This window comes from Sardina pilchardus, chromosome 15 (assembly GCF_963854185.1).
Source record: "Sardina pilchardus chromosome 15, fSarPil1.1, whole genome shotgun sequence".
In the NCBI taxonomy this organism is placed as follows: Eukaryota; Metazoa; Chordata; class Actinopteri; order Clupeiformes; family Clupeidae; genus Sardina; species Sardina pilchardus.
In genome coordinates this window covers 5,435,802-5,442,098 of record NC_085008.1, presented here as the reverse complement: position 1 = coordinate 5,442,098, position 6,297 = coordinate 5,435,802, and the positions used below count along the sequence as shown (strand labels likewise).

At 43.3% G+C, this 6,297-nt stretch overlaps 1 long non-coding RNA gene across 1 annotated transcript; it reads right to left on the bottom strand.

Moving 5' to 3' along the window:
* Positions 1–2,542: 2,542 nt before the first annotated feature.
* Positions 2,543–4,738, bottom strand: LOC134102623 (uncharacterized). Its single transcript, XR_009941532.1, has 3 exons — positions 4,355–4,738; positions 4,172–4,232; positions 2,543–3,099 (listed from the first exon to the last, which is right to left on the bottom strand). It is a non-coding gene; the product is annotated as an uncharacterized LOC134102623 (long non-coding RNA).
* Positions 4,739–6,297: the final 1,559 nt, after the last annotated feature.

Sequence of the window (6,297 nt, the reverse complement as noted above, 5' to 3'; positions counted from 1 at the left end):
CCAATATCAATCTGCTCCCTCCATTAATTAATTGCACATTAATCAGGAATCTGCCTCATCTGCTGAGAAATTAAAAATGCAAATTAAATATCAGCCAAATATCAAAACATGTTAGCGCAAGTGGATGACAGATGATCTAACAATCCACCCCCTGTCCCCTCTCCCCCTTGCCATTTTAACAGACATTGCTATGGTAACGGTCTTTTTAATCACAGTGATTGGGGTAGACCGGGATTTTAATGTTAATCTCTGTTATCTATAGTGGGAATTTGAGGGCGACCTCAAAACAGAGCAAGCTGAAAGGACAGCAGCTTAACCAGTGTCATGCTTTGGGTCCACACACGTTCACACTGACCTGGTGTATGCTCCCAGAGAGAGAAAAGACGTCCAATAATCAATTATGATAAATGATGGCAAAGACCAGGTCAAGCGACAAAAACCTACCTTGTTAAAATGTACCATTAACAACTGGCTCTCTACAGTTCGGTAATTAAGATAACATTTTCAGAAAAAAAACATATTGTTTTTTTTTTTTATGTGAATACTTTATTAATGAATGTAACAGTGTTGGTGAAGTGAAATGTAATCTACTACAGGGAATATACCTTAAATACGTGTACTCTTCACAATGTAGAAATTGATTTAAAATGTATAGCTGATATTAAAAAGGAAATGTAAAAAAAACAAATCCCCACAATTATTCAGTTCCCCACTCCCTTCTTCAGGATTGTTCGTCTTCTTCCTTACCCAGCACTTAAATAAGGCAGGGAGCTGGTAGATGAAATCATATTCACACACCCCGAGACTAAATCAGCAGCCTTTGAGTGAAAAGCCACAGTGCTCTGCTCTTTCCTTTCCTTCCACTATCCCAGGGAGAGAGTTTGTGTAGTCATAGGTCTTTGACTAGCAAGAAGACACCCCCATGACTGCCAAAACCAGACAACTTCAGACAAAAGAGAATAAAAAGGACACATGACAGAGGAAGTGTTATTCAGCATAGACACATCAAGCATCATCAAGCACGTTAGCTGAGGCTCACCAAAGCTAACAGGTTACATGTATTGCACACAGATTGGAGCCTATGGAATTGGGCCTATGGGGTGCTAGTATTGTAGTGGTTAAATAGCCTCAAAGTTGTGGGTTCAATTCCTGTCTTCCACTGTTGTGCCCTTGAGGAAGGCACTTAACCCTTGGTTGCTCTGGAGACAATGTGATCCTTTGTAATATAGTTGACATATGTAAGTCACTTCAGGACAACAGTGTCTGATCAATGGAAATACACATGTTCAAATCTGATATCTATGCAACGTCCAATAGTGTGAGGGAGAACCAAGAACCCAGAAGGTGACAGAGGGACAACTTGGTCTTTGCGAAGACACACACACACACACACACACACACACACACACACACACACACACACACACACAGGGGATGGGGTCCACTGGTTACAGCTACCACCATCAGTAAAGTAAGAAAATCGAGACACAAGGTTTGGCTTCCAGTGCTCCTCTGTTCCAGGACTGGGAGTGTAATTGAGAGAAGCTTGGCAGAGGTGGACAGTGTCAGATATAGGGAGCGGGGTGGAGTGAGGAGTTGAGGCACATGATGCTAAATGGCTGGTAACAGCTACTGAACCCATCTTAGCCTCAAATAAACCCTACATCTTACCAATTAGCCCTCCACAAGACACCTCCCCTCCACTCACCTCCCTATCTTTCTCATTCTTTCTCTTCGCATCCGTCTTTTCTTTTTCTCATTCTCTACTGCAACCTTTGCCTTACCTTCATGATTCTTGCTCTTTTCCCTCTTAACTTTTTTGCTCTCATTTTTGTCACCTGTCTCATTCGTTTCTCTTTTACTGGCTCTGTCTGTGCCCATGGAGACAGCATTCTGAATACCTTGACAGAGGCACTGGGAAAGGGAAGCACTTATTCCAAAATAATGGCCCTCCTGTGGAGTTAATGGAATGAGAGATAGCCCAACGTCTGGTGTTCTGGTAAATTGTAGATAAGAAGGCAGGATCAGATATTATTAGCTTGAAACTGATCTATCTCCAAAAAGGATAATATGGCAATGGTGTCATATGTGCACCTTAACTATATAGTACAGTATATATACAGTATGCATATATACTTTCAGAGCCACAATTATGCTTATGGTTGAGTAACCCCCGTTTTCTGATTCATTACTCCTCTTGTTCTTACACTCTGGTAAGATCAAGATCGGTATCTCCTTAATCTTAATTGACAGAGTACCTACCAACCTCAAATTAGTATGCTTTCCATGTAATTGCACAGCATCTCGATGCTGCTCCCCAGCATCCCCACTCTATGGTAGCGCTCAGTGGCTGTGGCCTTTGTGCATTAAATATGTCCTCCTTCCTCCTTTGCGGGACATCGTTATTGACCGCATGCCTACGACAAAGGAAGCCGTCCCAGAGATACAGATGAAAAATCACCAAGTGACCCAAGTCCTCACTTTCAGGAAGATTTTAATTAGAATCTATGCACAGCTTTATCATGTTCACATTGTGGTTTGTGTGTGTGTGTGTGTGTGTGTGTGTGTGTGTGTGTGTGTGTGTGTGTGCTCCTGCAAGCCCACCCACCTTAAGAGATTGCAACAAGAGATTACTAAAGGGCACAATTACTCGAATTTCCAATTCCACAGACAAATGAAGACTAATATCGGTTTGGATCGAATTTAAATAATGCATTCGGGAAGTACAGTATGGACTTAAGGTTATATTGCTTTCATGTTGGATAGGAGCAATTGCAAGGGACCATAATTCAGCCCCTCAAATAATTTACTGCTGCGATTAAGTCCATTTCAATGACTCCCAGAGCAAAGAGATGGAACATTCTGAAAATAACCTATCAACATTCCAGAATCCTCCATTTCTAAAAGGTTGCCATATGCCGCAGCCGGTGAAAGACCCGTGGAATTTTTCTGCCACCGATGTGACAACTGTGAGATGTGGGATGACGACAGTCTGCTCCGAAGCCGACATGTTCTATTTCTGATGAGCCAAATGTTGCTTTTGTGGCTTTCGCAACAGGGGAAGGAGCTGCGCCTCGTGGGTGATGAAGGTTATTTCGTCTGAAAGGGGAGAGAGAAGGGTGGGTGTGTGAAGGGAGCTGTGGAGGGTGGGGTTGGATGGGGTTGGGGTGGTGAAGGCAGGCACCTCACCATGGGAAGTTCCTGCAAACACAGACTGCACCCACTTTTTAAATTCCATTTGTCTTGTTAATATGCCCCCTTTGATTACCTGATTGCACTGGATGACTGTGGAGAAATCTGATTGCATGAAATTATACGGAGCAAAACTTTTGATTGGGGAAGGATTCAAGGGGGGAGGGCTGGGGGGTGAGGGCGGGGGCAGGAGTTGAGAGAGAGAGAGAGAGATGCTCGTCGCTAGCCATTGACGGGAGCCCCTGAGAAATTTGGCCTCATTGATTTGGAATCAGGAAACCGGCTCGCCTAATTGTAATCAGACCATGGTTTTAGGGAGCAGTCTATTTTAAAACCCAAGTTCCGTGCTGTGCAAACTTTCAGGCTTTTACAATGTGACAATTGTGTTGCTCACCTTGTTAATTATGAGCTCTTTGAGGGGAGAATAGGGGAGCTTTAAGTCATTGCCCCCGGCTAGAGTGGATGAATGATTTCAATGACCAGGGGTTGCTGCCCCAGGGAAGGCGACCTCATTATGAGTGATTTTTTTTTTTTTTTTTTCAAGAGACACAGAAATCCATCAGTTCTAGCTAGCATGTGAGCAGGTTTGAAAATTGGTGAAAAAAAAAGAGAGAGAAAAAGGAAAAATGTCGGCTGAAATCTGGTTGTGATTACATCTGCAGGTGGAGCATGTGTCATGCACAAAAGGAACACAGAGAAATGTCATTTTTGCCGAGCACAGAGACATCCTGTAAACAATATGGCACGCTGTGATTAATCTGTCGGTAACACTTCCACCCTTTGGGGTTGAAAGAGGGTGGATCTTTGACTGCCAGATTGATTGATCAAAATCTGTATCTCTGCTGCATTCAGACACAAAAAACAATATGGCGGACTATTTCAAAAAACAGAAAGGAAGGCTACAGTTTCCTTTGATTGGCTCTTTATCACCCTGTGTCCTGGCTTGTTTTCTGGTCTTTTTATAGAGCTTCATACTCACTTTCCCTGGATTGACTTTGGAAATCCATTTCTGTGAAGTTGGACTCCCCCCAATGACATTGCTGTAAAGACAATAAACATTTTGAAGCAATATAGCCTACTAAATTGTGAATGTAGCAGATTGAACAAGTCACTACAGCCTTGGCTCCCTTGCTTCTCCCCTCTCCTCTTGTGCTGTGTTTACCTTAACTATGGAACGAATCCAGGCAGCCTGAGAGGCAGGTAAATGTTATGTGTTACCTCCTATCTCTCCCGACTTCCTGGGCGCTGATTTTCAGTTTGGTGGCGTGGAACACAAGTTGGCTGGTGTAGCCACTCTCTCACATAAACCTGATGTGTTCTTTCTCGACGTTGAGGCCGGGGTAGCATTGTTGCACTTGGTAAGCTACTTGGGCTAAAGCAGCTTGAGTGCTAAAGCTAGCTTCCCCCTTCTTCCTCAACTTGCTGGTGGTGAAACGACATCTTTACCACCAGCTGTATGAAGTGGGCCGCCATCACCAAGTGTGTCTCCACTCCACAACACGGGTGCTGTTCTGTTTACGTGTGAAAGTTCTGTCTCTACGTCTTAAATACTTGTCTCGCTGTGGGCGTCCTGCTGGTTGTTTGTCCTGACTCCTGGCCATATATTGATTTGCCTTAGCCTACCAGTTGGGTTTGTTTGTGCATGTGTTTAATTCTGGTCCTTTGTGTAATGCTGCATGAGCCGTGTGCTGCTCCTCTCTTCTGTTTGACCAGCATATCAATTTCATGTGTTGCTTTTTCTGAGTTGATTGTGTCTGTTTCATTTTGGCTCTTTGTAAAATGCATGTTGAAGGCTTTCCTTCCCTGCTTGACCTGCATGTCTATTTGCGTGTTTTGTTCTGTTTGATTTATGGTTACTTCCCTTAAAATATGGTGTTAGTATTTTGGGACTTTTGTGCATGTGCATGTGTGTGAGTTTTGGGAGTTTGTGCAGTTAAAGTAATCTTCAGCTGTCATGACCATTGCAATTTGTGCTTGCACATCTCAGACTTGGCCTTCTGGGTTCCAGTGAGTGGCGGGAAGGCCATCCCAGCCTTAAGTCCCACACTGTAAGCTAAGTAGCCGTAGCATTGCAAGGCTAGTGTTTAGTTCTTCACACAGTTCTCTGCCTTCTCTCTCTTTTTGGACAGGAATGGTGGTGCTCAAGTGAGTGGCAGACTTACCTGATGAACCATACTCTGGGTGTCTTTATGTTGGATTGCAGTGTTATCATCCTTGTTGTGATCCTCACGTGTGGTGTGTGTCTCCTGGACCCCTCCCCCTTCAGTAGTCCCGCCAGTCATGGTAAGCCCTCGCCCTGCTTCTCTTTCCATTATTTAATAATAGCTTATTATTTAATAAATTATAAGCTACATCGGAGGAAGCAAAGACGACAAGTTGTATGAGACTTGAGAGCCCTGTTTCAACTAGCCTACTTGGGTTAACATCAGAACATTGCCTGATGACATTTGAAAGTGATGGTAGCTTCTGTTTCATAAACATAGCAAGACCAAGACGTGCTGATGTGTATGTTAAAGAGAAACTATGCAGTTTGGCAATTTCTTCGCTGTTTTCTCGTCTTTTTCACTTGCAGGTTTCTCTGTATCACGCTAACAAATCTGACCAGAATGTTAGTTACGCCTTGTGCGTCAGCGCATATCATCATAAGAAATTAATAATTGCATTATCCATTCAGCACAGGGGCCAGGCTCAATGTAAAAACACCCATAATTAGCACTTTATTTACACATTGATTGTGGTGGTTTTCCTGCAAATACACATTTTAAACAGTGGGCCACTGGCCCATAGATATTTTGCACTAGCTGGTACAGCCCCGCTAAGTCACTGTATACATATTATGTGTGTGTGGATATTTGTGGTAGCCTACTGTGTTTTTCATCTGTGCCTGTGTGGGTTGCTGTGGCCTCCCTCTGGGTTGTGGTTTTTAAATAAATTATATTTTTGGAACCCATGTCTCTTGGGGGTGAACTTAGGGGAACATTTGTTGTTTTGCATGTCATCTCATCCACAGAGTAGGGAGGTTAAGTAGCGAAACTAGTTGGGAATGATGGTTTCTCATTAAGAACAGATTAAGCAGATTTATTGACAGATCGCCAAACACAGCAG